Here is a 15,066-nt window from a genome sequence, read left to right on the forward strand (position 1 = left end):
GCACATACTTAAAAAGTGTAACATGGGATCTGTTTTGACACAGGAAATTATCACCACAATCAAGATAATGATTCAACAATTCCTAAATACTCCTCCTGTACACCTCTGCGATCCCTGTCTCCCTTAAATATACTTTCGAACGTGAAAGAAAAAAAGTTAAAAGACAACCTGTTTGGGAAATATAAATGTGCATATTTTGCAGAATGAGAACATTTCCCCTGAAGCCCTGGATTACGGATAACTAGGCAAGTGTCCTGAAATTGGTAACATAAATATTACATAACTAACCTTAAAAGTGTATAGGATTTTACATTAAAAAACAAATTCCGAATCTGATTTGAAAGAGGGCTTTAAACCCTTCTCTGAGCGTTACTCTATTAAAAACTAACCAATTTTTAGTGCCAAACAACTTTAAACATCCATGGTCTGTATGTAACCCTAGGCCCTTTAACTTCTTCACTCTGCTGAACAACTTTCCAGTTGTGAAGACAAACCATCAGAGCGTCTTCATCGTGTGGTTTAGCACAAAATTTCTACATAAAGTTACGATCATTCCACACGCAATATTCTGCTATGCTTGTTTACGTAGCTAGACGGCAACTTGAAAATACTATGTGAGAGGAGAACTCAGAAATCCTGAGTCCACCAAACAGAAGCAAAGGAGAAAGAGACCGACCCCCGTTCCCCTTTTCTAGTCTTTCCCCCCTCGGCGGTTTTTAAAAACACGGCACGTGAAAAACATTCCCAAAAAGGACTCAGGCTCGGAGTCCCGGGGCGAGTAACCTGACCGGGGCTGGTGACAGGGACGCGCCCGAGGGCGCCCGGGGTCCCTCCTACCCCCACCCGCCAACTGCTCGGAACCTGGTGCGGGCTGCGAGCGCGGCGGCCCCCGAGGCCCGCGGGGCGTGGGGCTCCGAGCTCGCCGCCCCAGCCCCCTCCCGGGCGAGAAGCCCGGGACCGCGAACGCCAGGAGCGCGCCCGAGGGGGCCCGCCGCGCCCCGGCCCCTGCCCCCGGGGCCGGGAATCCCCTCGCCCCTCGGCAAACGCCCGGCCTGGGCCCGCGAGCAGGCGGCCGGCCCACCACCTGCTGCGCCCGCCGGACGCCCTCCGCTTCCGGCTCCCCCGGGCCGGGAGGGGCCGGGGGGCGGGCCTCGCCTCGCCTCAGCCCGGTGGGGGAAGGGAGCGGGAGGGGGAGGGGCGGCGCCGGGCCGCCAGGGCCCCGCCGGCCGCGCTCCTCACCTGGCGGCGGCTCTCTCCGCCTGACGCGCTGTCCGCCGCCGCCGGTCGCCGCCGGTGAATGGGGACAGGTGAGGCCGCCGAACCCCTGCTCGCTCCGGCCCCGCCGCTGCCGGCCCCTCCGTCCGCTGTTTATTAAACTTTTCTGTTTGGTTGTTCGGCCTGTGACGCGACCCGGGGGCAGAGCTCTGGGATTGGCCGGCACCCGGCGCTGACGCGGCAACCCCCCCGCCCGCAGCCTAATTATTACCGCCGGGGCGGAGCCTCAGGCCGGAGCCGGCGGGAGGGGCGGGGCCAGCGCTCGGAGCGCGCGGCGATTGGCCGAGGCTCAGAGAAGAGGCGGGGCGGAGCAAGGGGGGAGCCGCTCCTCCGCCTTCTCCGCCTCCACTGTCCCTTCCTCCCCTCCCTAGGGGGCCTCTTCCCGGAGGCAGGGGGGCGTTTCGAGGGGTCTCGCGGAGATTGGATGGGTCTGGGGCCGTAGGTTCAGGTGTCTCTGCTACCTCGAAGGGAGGCGCAGGTTCCTCTCTCGGATTGAGGCGCCAGGAGGAGTTGCGCTCCACCTGCCAGTTGTGCAAGAAAGAAGTCTGAGCTCTCCCCACGTGCAGCCTCGTGCCCCCCCACCCCCCAGTCTTTGCAAGCGCAAAGTCCAAGGTCTGGGTGCGTACTCGAAGACAGTACTCTGCCCCGCCCTGAGCCATGGGTTGGAAAGAGAAGGAAGACGAGAAGCGCGCCTGCACACGTGTGCCCCCCTCCCCCCCACATGCACGGACACACACGCCCCCACGGACACCCGGCTCCCAGCCTTCCCCAAAGCGCGTGTCCACTTCCCAGCTGAGCGGAGCAGGCCGCGCGGCTGCGCTGGGGCGTGGGGTGATGGGGGGAACCTCTACCCCGCAGTTTCTCAGCTTTCGGGCCCACGTGAAGCACCAGAAGTACAAGATCAGAGTTCGAGGTCATTCACTCCTACCGTGAATGACGCGGGGTCGGATGGGGCCGGAAGGTAGGAGGTGGACCGAGTCCTGAGGATCCTTTTTAATTTTTATATTTGATGTTTTGTTCATGACTTTTTTTTGGGAATTAATTTTGATGTTTAACATATATAGTATTAGGGACCTCCTGACGGTCCAGGGGTTAAGACTCCACACTTCCAATGCAGGGGGCGTGGGTTCCATCCCTGGTTGGAGGACTAAGATCCCACGTGCTGCTCAGCCGGGCCCAAATAAAGAAATTAACTACGTTTTCAAAACATAGTATTAAAATATTATTTATCTTGATTACTGAGCTTTTTGGTGCCCCTTTAAATTTTATGCTTGAAGTATCTCTGTCCTCACCTTAGTGGGGTCACACTTAGGGGAGAGAGATTTTGAGGTGACTGTAAAGGTAAGGTGTTTTGCAGTAGGCCTTTGGGATAAGAAGCAGTTAATTATAGAGGAGAGATGGGGGATAGAAAGAAGTTTTCAAGGAGGAGGTGGCATTGGTTTTTGGCACAGGAGAGTGATTACGGCCCTGCCTGCTGGGAACCAAAAGAAGCATTTTCCTTCTCTCCTAAAGAGGCTGGAAGATGCAGTGCCGGGTTTGAAGAACAGAATGTTATGAGGTGACAAAACATGCTTCAGGGGCAAGGTAAGGACTGTCCTGTAAAGTCACACCTAGTGTACGCCACAGCAGGGAGACAGGAGGGTCTTGCCCAGGCCCTAAAGGTATTCAAAATGTGGTTTTAAAAGGCGTTCAAATTTAATTTTAAAAAGAGGATTTTGCCAGAGCACATCATCCCTGATAATGGAGACCTGGAGATCAGGTGATAGTGGAGACTAGAGATAGTTGTAGGGTCAATTATTTTACAGATCTTCAAAGCCGCATTGAGTAGTTGACTTTACTTAGTGGGAAATGGGAAGCCATTATAGACCAGGAACTATAAGGAGAGGAAATGATTTATAACAATTTGGTGGATTCTTCTGGTACTAGGAATAATTTTGCAGCCTGGGCCACCTGGGGTACTTTCAGCTGTTCACTGCCCTCTTGTCACTGGGTAGAAGAACTGTATGGAAAGAACTTAGGATTTTGGCCAGGGTTCAGATCCCTAATCAGTCATGTTGCTCAGTGACATTGAGCAATGCTCATAACCTCCCCGGGTCTCAATTTTTTATGAGTTTGGGAAACATCAGCAAACAAAACAAAGATCACTACCTTTATAGATTTTTCATTCTAATGGGGGAGACACAAATAAAAAACAGTAAGTATTCATGTTGTGAGTTAGAAGATGGTAAGTGCTATAGATTGAAGAAAAAGTAGAGTAGGGTAGAGGATACGGGAGGGTGGGTTGCAGTGTTAAACAGGGTAGAAGAGGTAGGCTTCACTGAGAAAGAGGTTTGAACAGAATTACAAGAGATGAGGCAAGAGTGTAAAGCAATTATATTCCAATAAAGAGCTTAAAAAAAAAGAGAGAGATGAGGGTATAGTCATGAATACCTGAGTCTCTTTGCTGTGTACCTGAATGTATGACAATATTGTAAATCAACTATAGTTCAATTTTAAAAGGTACAATTCAGTAGCTTTTAGTTTATTCACAGAGTTGTGCCAATATCACCATAATCAATTTTAGACCATTTTACCACCCCCAAAGAAATCCTCTACCCATTGTCAGTCACTCCCTTTTTCCTCAATCCTCCCACCCAACCCTAAGACAACCACTAATCTGTTTTGTATCTCTACAGATTTGCCTATTTTAAACATTTCATAAATATGGAATCATACAATACATGGTCTTTTGTGACTGGCTTCTTTCACTTAGCATAATGTTTTCAAGGTTCATCCATGTTTATCAATACTTTATTCCTTTTTGTTGCTGAATAATATTTCATTATACGGATATACCACATTTTATTTGTCTATCAATTCATGGATATTTGAGTTGTTTCTACTTTTTGCCTAGTATGAATAGTGCTACTCTGAACACTTGTATACAAATTTTTGTGGAGACATGTTTTCATTTCTCTTGAGTATATACCTAAGGGTAGAATTATGGTAGCTCTGTTTAACCATTCGAAGAAGTACTAGACTGTTTTTCAGAGGGGCTGTACCATTTTACACTCCCATCAGCAATGAGTGGGTTTCACTTTCTCCACATCCTTGACAACACGTTAGTGATCTGTCTTGGTGATTATAACCACCCTAGTGAGTATGAAGTGGTATCTTGTGGTTTTGATTTGCATTTCCTAGTGGCTAACGATGTTGAGCATCTCTTCATGTGCTTATTGGCCATTTGGTCTGAAAAAAATGTCTACTCAGCTCCTTTGCCCATTTTTAAATTTAGTTATCATTTCCTTGTTGGTTGTAAGAGTTTTTTACATATTCTGAATACAAGGCCCTTATCAGATATATAATTTGCAAATATTGTCTCCCGTTTGTGGGTTGTCCTTTCAGTTGCCTTTCATTTACTTAATGGTATCAAAATTTAAAAGTTTTAAATATTGACTCATCCTTTGCTTAAGTCCTCCCCTCCCCAACATCTAATCAATCACACATTTCATTGATGCTGCTTTAGAGATATCTCTGACATGTACCCCACCCCTACTGCCCTGTACAACCCCCTTATTATTTCTTACCTGAGTGTGAGCAGTAGCCTCCAAGTCTGTGATCTTCCTGAAACCCAGTGAGCAGGTCAGACCTCTGTTAGATCCCCGTTCCTACTGGAGCAGTTCTCAAACTCCTCCAATAAGAATTCCTGGAATATTTTAAAAATTCCGATTGCAAGTCCATAATCTGGACACAATAAATCAGAATCTCTAGGGAAGGATCATGGGAATCTATTTTTAGTAAGCCTCCAGGTGATTCTTATTCTCAGAATAGTTTGATCTAGAACATGGTTCTAAACTATATGTCTTTTTTTTTTTTAGCTCTGTGATTCCATTTAACTTTTTTTTTTAAAGCGGACAGCCTCGACTCCTCCTAATTCTTTTTTATTTTTTTAACTTTTTATTTTATATTGGAATATAGCCAATTAACAATGTTTTGATAGTTTCAGGTGCGCAGCAAAGCGACTCAGCCATACATATACATGTATCCATTCTCAACTAGGGGTGATTTTGTCCCCTGGGGGACATTTGGCATTGTCTAGAGAAATGCACATGACCATAGTATTTTTCATTAATAACTCACTTGGATTATGCTTTGTTGATACTGTGGATGAAATTTTATTTTTTCTTATATTTTCAAACTGGTCATTGATAATATTATAATGCTATTTAATTCTGTATATTTATTTTATACCTGACCATTTAATTGATCTTTTAAAATACTTTTTAATTTTTTCATTTTTTTGTCATTAATAAAATAGTATTTTCTCTTTCCCTTTTCCAGTTTTTATACTTCTTAGTGTTCCATGTCTTATTGCTGTAGCCAGAATTTTCCAAGGCAATTAAATAATATTGGCAATATATGACACTCTGGAGTAGTTTCTGACAAATGCTGATTTATTTGGAATAAACACCTTTAAAAAATGATGTTAAGGAAGTAACTTCTATTTTTATATTTAGTTTTTATTAGAAATGGCTGTTGAATTGTATGACTGACTTTTCCCCCATCTTTGAAATCATTTCTAAGATCATTTTCAGATTTGATACACAGTTGTAGAATAGTATATTAGTAGACTTACTTATCTGGGATTTTTCTTACATTACTTCACATAGCCATGGTGAGTTTTTATTTCATTGCGTGGCTTAATTACATCTGCTAATATTCTTTTTTAGGTTTTTTATCTGTATCCACTTGATATAGCCCAATTCATCAGCAGTATCAAATGAGCTTACATTAAATGATTCTAAACTCCCAATCTACCTGTGGGAAAGGTTCTTCTCCCTTAGCCTTCCTTCCAGGATAATTCCAGGGGACTTACGCATGGCCAGAGGATACTTACCCTGAAAGAGAGACAACCAGAACATCAGCCAAATCGGCAGAGTAGTCTCTGCTCTTGTTTTGCTGCTGTTCCTTGCGTTGCTCCAGCTGTTAGTGTCCCTGGCAGTCCTATCCGTGTTTGCTTTCTTCTCCAGCAGCAGTTCCTCTGCCCAGTGGTGGCGCTGGTATCCACACACTGCCTTACTGCCGGCAGCAAGGAAGCTGGGAGGACTAAAGGCACCCCCCCGGACCAAATCCTTCCCCTCTTCTCTCCAGGTCCCAAGTTCCACCTGCATGAAGATGATCAGATGCAGGAATACCCATTGCCTTGCCCCACGGGCCCATAGACATTTCCAAAAGTTAGTTGTTTTTTTAAAAAATCATTTCCAGTCTTCTCTAGGGTGCTTATAGTTTTGTCAATACATATTTGCATATGTGAGATTGGTTTTCCAGTATTATTCGTGATAACCTTCTCAGTTTCTGCTTGACTTACTGACGGAGTCAGGTTTTTTTATCAATTTTATCAATTTTGTTTTATCAATTTTGACGGTATGTGTTTTTATAGAAATGGTCTATTTCATTGAGATTTTCAAGTTTGCAGTGTACTCTGGGGCTCATGTGGGTTGCCTCCAAGCACTAGAATGTAAAATTGCCTGCTGAGAATTAAACTGCAAACCCAAATCATTAGGATTATAGTAGAAATGTTCAAAGGTTGTAGTCATTGTTTTTAGTTTGTGGACTTCTTTTTTTTAAAAGTTATTAATTTATTAATTTAGTTTTTTGGCTGCATTGTGTTTTTGTTGCTGCTCACGATCTTTCTCTAGTTGTTGCCAGCGAGGACTGCTCTTCGTTGTGGTGTGCAGGCTTCTCATTGCAGTGGCTTCTCTTGTTATGGAATGCGGGCTCAGTAGTTGTGGCTTGAGGGCTCTAGAGCACAGGCTCAGTAGTTGTGGCACACAGGCTTAATTGCTCTGCGGCATGTGGAATCTTCCTGGATCAGGGGTGGAACCCATGTCCCCTGCATTGGCAGGCAGATTCTTAACCACCGCGCCACTAGGGAAGTCCTGTAGACCTCTGTGAGGGTCTGATAAAGGCTGTAGATTCTCTCGTTAGAAAACTGTGTGAACTAGGTGTAAGGAAAATTATTTTAGGGAGTTCCCATACCCTCAGGACCTATCTGTGGACCATGGACCTATGTCCATGAACGTCATAGCTAAAGAGAGAGTGGCCCCAGGCCTTCCTTTGTTAGTGTAGCCTTTTCCAATGTACTAACCTATCTGAAACAAGCATGTGCCAACTATAAGAGAGTCGGTCATCATAGAAGCAGAGACAGAGATGCAATCATTGGCAGTGCCCGTCTCAGCACTGTCCAGGACACAGTTTCAGTGGCTGGCAAGACCATCCTTATAAGATGATGTGTTTATCCATTTTACATTCTCTACAAGGCTATTTTGATTCTTAGGAGCTCCATTTCTAACTTCCTTTTTTAGGAGTTAATACGATTGGGTCATTTTCTAGCCTCAGTTACATTTCTCATTTTTTAAATTTGCAAATTGATGCTTAGATGTATGTATCAGTCTTATGAACTTGGCTAATGCAAGTCCATCTATGAGAAATGAATCTGATTATAACAAAATCAGTGTCCTGAGATGCAAGACTGAGAGCTTGAGGTAACCACGTGAGGGTAGGGAATGCCACCCCATGAAGCCTCTCAGGGTATCTCCTACAGGCCTCACCAAGGCAGGACATCCTAACAACAGTATGATGGCCAGGCTAGGAATTCTCTAGACAGAGAACTCTCCTAAACCTACCTGTATATCCCTTTTCTTCATTCTAATTGTAATTACTTCCACTTCTTGACTAACGTTTAGAGGATTATCTTTTTTTAATCCTCACTTTAAACACATACCATCTTATATTTATCAATTCTCTTTTTTATAGTTTCTAATTAATGTGAATACTTTAAATTACTTTCTTCCTAATAGCCCCCTCCCCCTAAAATCATATAGTGTCTGTTTCCTTATTCTCTCTCTTATACGGAAGCCTTTATAATGGTGAATTTACCTCTGAGCTGTGTCTCCTCTGTAGGGAGGTCCCACACTGTTTGATTTCCACGTTTGCTTTATTTCTTCTACACTAGGCTCCTCTCATGTGTATTTTCAGGATTTTACTTCTTTTAGCCTATCTTAGTCTGAGTAACTGTCTAGAAGAGTGGAAGGACAGATGACAACTAAATGCAGTGTGTTATCTTGGGTGGGATCTTGGAACAGATAAAGAACATTAAGTGAAGACTAAGGAAATCTCCATAAAGTATGAACTTCAGTTAATAATAATGTACCAGTATTGGTTCATTAATTGTGACAAATGTACCATAAGCAATAGTTAATAGTAGGGGAAACTGGGTGCTCTGTACTGTCTTCATAACTTTTCTGTAACTCTAAAACCTGTTCTAAAATAAATTTAAAAAGAAACCAGACAACTCTCAGTAACCCCTCAGACACCCATCAGAACCTGTTTTCTCTCATGCATCAGTGACCTGCCTTGGCTGGGCCCTGGGCCAAGAGACCCCACTCCTGGCCACTTCTAAGGTGTATCCTGTTCAGTGAGCAAGACAAATGGATGCCAGGCTGTTGCTGGGAACCCACCACTGATGTGCAGAAGACAGGATGCTGGATATTTTCCTTTTTTAAAAAAAATTATTTTCTGTTTACCTCTTTGGATACACTTTTTTTCACATATGCCCTCAACTTTGTACCCTGAGAGGCTGACCCAAATACACTGCCTCAGAGAGCATCCTTTTTCTTTGGCTTCCAGTTGTGCTTGGTCCTTGGGAAACACTGGCAGGAGATGGGAGAAGGGAAGGATCGTGAGATCAGCTTATTGATTCTTGGTTCTAGTCCTGCTGGGTCACAGAAGGTTCTAGTTCTGCTGGGCCACAGAAGCTTAATGATATTCTTCTACCAAAGGCCACAGCTCCTGTCATCATGGCCTTTTCCATTCAGCTACTTATCCAGGTTCCTGTAACAGCTCTTTCCCCTTATCTCTTCTCAGCCTACAGCACAGCCTTCTCTCAGCACTGTAGGGTGTTGCCCTGGGAAGTAGCACCTGGCAACCTCACCGGTGCCTGGATACCAGGTAGATGTGTGTTTGCCCCCTGTGGGCCCTCAATATATGTTTGTCAAATGAATGAATTGGTCAATGAATCACAAAGTATTAAAGTCACAAGAGACCCTGGCGACAAAGCAGCTCTGTGGTTAGAACTCTGGGCGCTCAGTCCTGGGCTCCAGTTGTGGCTCCTTCACTTACCAGATGAGGGATGTGGAGCAAGTTAAGTTCTCTGAGCTTCAGTTCCTTATCTTTAAAGTGGAGATAATTACACTTTCTTCATTAGGTTGATTGTTAATGAAAAAGCAGTTTATGCAAAGTGCTTAGCACAGTGTCTGGCACAAAAATACTCAGTAAACTGTAGTTATACGTGTTATCTAATTAGTTATCTAACCCAGTCATGGCTAAAATTAGATGGCCTCTTATAATAGATGAATGAGTAAGGAAGCACACAGACAGTTAGCAAACAACCAAAAGGAATTGGCCAGCAAAGTTGTAAACATGTTCAACCTAACTAGGAAGCAAAGAAATGCGAAGTAAGACAATAGTGAGAAACCATGTCTTGCCTCCACAATTAGGGAATTGCTTTAATAATACTTAAAGCTGGAAAGGACACAATGAAACTAGGATTCTCAGTCCTGCTGTTTGGGATTCCGACATGCCAGAACACAATAGTTTTCAAAATTTAAAATGAACCTGTCCCTGTCCTGGTAATTGCACTTTTTTTTATAGTCTAGACCATAGAAATACTCACACAAAAAGGTGTGAATACAGAAGTTTCTAACACCATTGTTTGTGTTGATAGTAACAGCAGATACAGCTAGCTAGCTAGATAGGCAGATAGGTAGGTACTAAGTAGGTAGGTAGGTAGGTAGGTAGATATAAAACCACCTAAATATCCATCAATAAGGGAGCGTCTGGCTAAATTCTGTGCAGCCATCCTGTGGATGGCTGTGTAGCTATTGAATACAATCAGAGTCATTTCCAGATTGTCCACTGCATGAGGGGGCGCACTGAAGTCTCTTGTTCACCTTCTACACCAGTCCCTGCCGCCTGCCCGACTCTGAATCTGGAGATTCACACCCATTCCTCATCTGGAGGTGGAGTGTGCACCCTCTGAAGTACCAAGAACCCTGGTGTCCAGGGGGTTCTGGGTATATGCATGTGAGAGTGTGGGTGCTGTGTGTACACGACCAGGCTGCGGCGCACCCTTGGCAGAGCTGATCAGATTGTGCAATATACCCTAACAACAGTATTTTATTTGAGGAGGGAGTGCCTTTTTCTAAGTCTGGTAGAGTGTAAAGCCAATTCAAGACTAGCGAAGGCCCTGTTGACTTCTGTGTGTATGGCAAAAGCAAGTTGCAGAACAGCAGGTACAGTGTGAAAATTCTGATTAAGTAAATATGTACATATATGTCAATGCCTAGAAAAGACTGTCACTGGCTGCTTTTGCTGGACAGGAATATGGGTGGGGAAGGAAGGAAGGAGACTGTGAGATTTTGCTCCTTTTTCTTTTCTGTACTTCGAATTTTTTAGTTATTTATGGACTCACATGTTGCTTGTGTAGTTTAAAAACTAAGTTAAAATCGGGAATAACAACAACAAAGAAATGCTAAGTGAGTTTCAATAACTATATCCATTCAGTTGAATATTTCAGTTTACAGAGAGTCTGTAAACTACCTGTGGAAGTTAAGTGAATAAAATGAGAGAAAATTGAGTATGAAAATATTTCAATAATAAATAATATATTAATTTTGAAAAAGGCAAGTCACAGAGGAGTACTATGTTAAGGTCATATTTATGTTAAAAATATAGACACATGTATACATACAAATAAAATAAATACCTAAAAAGACAGGTACAAAATTGAAAATAGTGTCTGTTATTTCTGAGGGATGGATTTGAGTGGTAAGAGGAAACTTACTTCTGAAATGTTTAAATTTTTTATAATGAATATATATATTATATTAAGAACTAAATTAAACATGTATCATTTATGTGTGTATGTGTGTGTATATATATATGTATATGCACACATATGCATGCCTAGGAAGATAGATTGGAAATGTTAATAGTTTTCTCTGAGTAATGAGTAATGGGATTGTGGATGACTTTTCCTATTGGCTTTCTTTTTCATGTATTTTTCAATGAACTTCTATTTTATAATCTGAAAATAATTTTTTAAAAAACCAAAAGGTTAAAAAAAGAAAAACCTAATACAACTATACAGTGTGCTCACTGACGAAGGTAAACACAGAGGCTGCTGTGCAAGTGTCCATTAGCTGTGGCCTGGCCTCAGGTCCCCCGCACTGGGCACGCTTTACTCCCTCAAAGCTCCAGTTACTAGGAGCTCCATGGTAATTTCTATCCGGACAGAGACGATTTTTCTGGTCACACTAAGAGCTAAGGGCAGAGGTCACAGAGCCTCCCTGTAGGATTTATAGCATAAAGCCACGCTTATGAAGCAGTCTTCTAGGAGCCCTTGCCAGGGGGTCGTGCAAGGGTCTCAAATGCAAGTGGTAACCAGTGCCACCCAATCAGGCCTGCCAGCTGCCACACGCAGGCTCAGTGGTGGATTAGAGCAATGGTTCTCAAACTCCAGCATGCATCAGAATTCCCTGGAGAGCTAACATAGCCCACTGAGGCCCAGGCTCATGGAAGGAGAAAAGGCCCTGGTGTTTGTTTGTTTGTTTTTAATATTTATTGATATATTTGACTGTGCCGGGCTCTTAGTTGTGGCATGCGGGATCTAGTTCCCTGACCAGGGATCAAACCCAGGCCCCCTGCATTGGGAGCACAGAGTCTTAACCACTGGACCACTAGGGAAGTCCTGCCTTTGTGTTTTTATCATGTCCTCTAGTTGCTTCTCATCCAAAATTTGAGAACCACTGGGTTAATGCCTTGTTAGTCAAGTGTGGTCTGTGGACGGGCAGCATCTGAGAGCCTATCGGAAATACATCCCCTCTGAGCCCTCCAGGACCTGCTGGATCAGTCTTGCCATTTTAAGAAGATCTCTGGAGGATTTTTATGCATCTTACACTTTGAGAAGCCCTGGTTTGGATCATAAACTAACTGGGCAGTGTATGGGCCCCCAGAACAAGGCTCTGGGCCCAAAGGAGAGACCATAGCTGAGTAGGACCAGCCAGCAGGACAGGGCAGGGTCTTACATCTGAATTGACAGGGATGTAGAAGAGTCCAGGCAGACAGAAGGAGCTCCCTGTTGGGAAGAGGAAGGAGTGGTCTGTTACTCAAGGAAATGGATCCTGGGTCTGGAGCAGCAAAGAAATCTCAGGGAGCAACACAAGCCTGGACCACAGCCAGAGACCAATTACAATAGGCCCTGTGCATTCACTCCATTTGCGGGGCCTCACACAGGCTCTCGGTGCACTTTGCCCAAGTTTCCTGCTCAGGCCAGCAGCTGCCTGAATCCTGAGCCCTCAAACTTTGCTCTTTCTTAGCCTCAGACTCAGCCTGCAGATTTGATGATAAAATCCAGATTCTCTGTCCTGCAGGTCCTGGTAGTGCTGCTTGCACTCACTGGTAGTTGCTCAAGAAACTTGAAGACCCTGCTCCTGTCCCTGGACTCCGCCTTAGCATTGGGAGTCTGGGGTGGAGAGTGTATTTAGAAAGCCCCAGGCATTCCCGATGGACAGCCTCTCATACTGGACTCCCTCTGCCCTGGGTTCCTCCCTTAGTCCTGCAGGCCTACGGAGTAAGACCTCCGCTGCTACTTGAGGCAGGTCCCTGCACTATCCCTGTGGTTCTACATCTCGCTGACAACTTGGTAAAGAGTCCCTTTGTCAATAAATCTTCCTCGCATTATTCTAATGAGCAACCCACCTATTGGGACCCTGATTAATGCAGTTGGGGCTGGGCACGTCCTTTGGGAGAGCTCTTACCCGAAACACAACGGTGCCCGTTAAGCTCACCTAGGAGTTCAGCACTGGGATACAGCATGTACAAGAAGGGGCTGGTTTCCTTGTACAAGATAAGTATGTGAGGAACGCTTCCTACCAGTGGACAGACCCAACGAGTCACCAGACACCAGAAAGGGAGTGAACGCCCCATCAAGGCGGATTTAAGCAAAGGCTAAAGACTGTGTCTCTGCAGAGAGCAGCAAGATTCCTTTCCCCGCACAGGTGGGAGGCTGGGTTCCTTCCAGCTCTGAGGTAGTGAGTCTAGAAATAGCCCTGCGTTCCTCCCACACCCTCCTCACAGCTCTCCAGGGACCCAGCCGCTAGCTGGTGGTGAAAGTGTTGATTGGGAAGGAGAAGAGGAAGGATTGACACTTCCCTTGGTGCCTTGTTCTCACCTCATCAGCTGCCTGCCTATAACTGACCCTGAGAGTACAGCTGGGTGGGGTGGGACAGAACCCTCAGGAGCTGCCAGCTCAGAGGTTCAGAAAAGTCAACATACAGATTGCCCCGAGGAAGTGTAGAGTAAAACATAGGATCCTGGTCCAGGCAGCTGCTAGACTTCAGACTGTGGGCGACTGGCAGCCCACACCCTGGAGATCAGCCCAGAAGGTGGAAACCCTGGCTCTGAGCCATGGGAAGTTGGCAGGAACAAGGCAAGGCCACTTCAGGCTGGGAGGGGCAGAGTGTTGTCAGATACCAGCCAACGGGCCTGGGCAGCCCTAAAGAGTCCCCATGGAGTGGGAAAACAAGAGGAGGCTGGGTTCTGGGTACGGGCAACCTGGGTGCTCTAGGCTGGTCCCTGGCATTGAAGGTCCTGTGTCTAAATGGCAATAGAGGAGACCTGAGAAGGGAGGCATGTGGCCTGAGTCAAGGGCTTCCTCTAAGCCCCTCTGAAGGGAGAGACCCAGGCTACTCTGAACTCATTCACCGTTGGCTCCTGCTCCACGGAGCACCCTGCCAGCTGCTAAGACAGGAGAGAGAGGACGGAACAAGAGCAGCAGGATCTCCACCCTCCCTCACAGAGCTCAGAGCCGCCCTTCCTGCCTCCACCAGGACTGACTCAGCAGACGAGGTGTGGCTGAGTCAGCAGGCAGCAGGTTTGAACGGCCTGGAGCCTGGGAGCTGGGGCTGGCAGGGCTCCAGATCAGAGAGGCAGGTGCTGACACCAAGATCCTTCTGTGCCGCAGTTACCACCTCTCGCTCCGTGAGCCCCAGACCGGCTGCCCTGGGAAGTGTGCAGACCAGCACTGTGCAGCAAAGGGTACAAACTGTAGGGTGATGATCAACTGTCCTGGTTTACCCAGGACTGAAGGGTTTCCTGGGACAATGCTAAAATGGAACCAGGGGACTTCCCTGGTGGTCCAGTGGTTAAGACTCCATGCTTTTAATGCATGGTGCATTGGTTCGATCCCCGGTCTGGGAACTAAGATCCCATATGCCATGCGGTGTGACCAAAAAATTAAAACCAAAACCAAAACCAAAAAAACCTGAACCAGCCCTGGGAACACTGGGACAGTTGGTCACTCTAGTATAGAGTGATGAGACCCAAGGATTGAGGTCCTTGGGCAGCTGAGAATGAGGGGTGGCTGTACACAAAGTGAGTTATTGCTGGTCTCAAGGTGAAATATCCCAGGCTTGAGCCCTGGAAACCTGAACGATGCAGAGTTGGTGTTTGTTCCCAGATGCTCTGAAGGCCCACACAGCTGGGTGTGTAGGAAACAGTGGCATCTCTGACCCAAATTCCTCCAATTCTGATTCATTAGTCATTCTTATACATGAGGAAATGAAGTCAGAAAAAAAATTGAAGATCAAATCATACATTATTTTGATCTGGGTGTCTGTTCCCGGTGACCCCTGGGTGCTTTGTTCTCTTATCACCCTGGATTGTACGTGTTTATTCTTTGGCTGTCTTTCC

The 15,066-nt window shown here is 45.5% G+C and overlaps 2 protein-coding genes across 5 annotated transcripts in view; one reads left to right on the forward strand and one right to left on the reverse strand.

The window, feature by feature from the left end:
- The window catches only part of ZFAND6 (zinc finger AN1-type containing 6), a 65,485-nt gene extending 64,035 nt beyond the window's left edge, over positions 1-1,450 (reverse strand). For 3 of the 4 annotated variants that reach the window (XM_057720272.1, XM_057720274.1, XM_057720273.1), the window contains exon 1: positions 1,240-1,450. The gene's annotated coding sequence lies outside the window, so the exon portion shown is untranslated. The remainder of the gene's footprint in view (positions 1-1,239) is intronic. The other variant, XM_057720271.1, reaches the window with a different exon arrangement.
- Positions 1,451-10,553: 9,103 nt separating this feature from the next.
- The window catches only part of BCL2A1 (BCL2 related protein A1), a 58,739-nt gene continuing 54,226 nt past the window's right edge, over positions 10,554-15,066 (forward strand). Inside the window, exon 1 of the mRNA XM_057723375.1 lies at positions 10,554-10,607. The gene's annotated coding sequence lies outside the window, so the exon portion shown is untranslated. The remainder of the gene's footprint in view (positions 10,608-15,066) is intronic.

Source organism: Hippopotamus amphibius, chromosome 2 (genome assembly GCF_030028045.1).
Source record: "Hippopotamus amphibius kiboko isolate mHipAmp2 chromosome 2, mHipAmp2.hap2, whole genome shotgun sequence".
In the NCBI taxonomy this organism is placed as follows: domain Eukaryota; kingdom Metazoa; phylum Chordata; class Mammalia; order Artiodactyla; family Hippopotamidae; genus Hippopotamus; species Hippopotamus amphibius.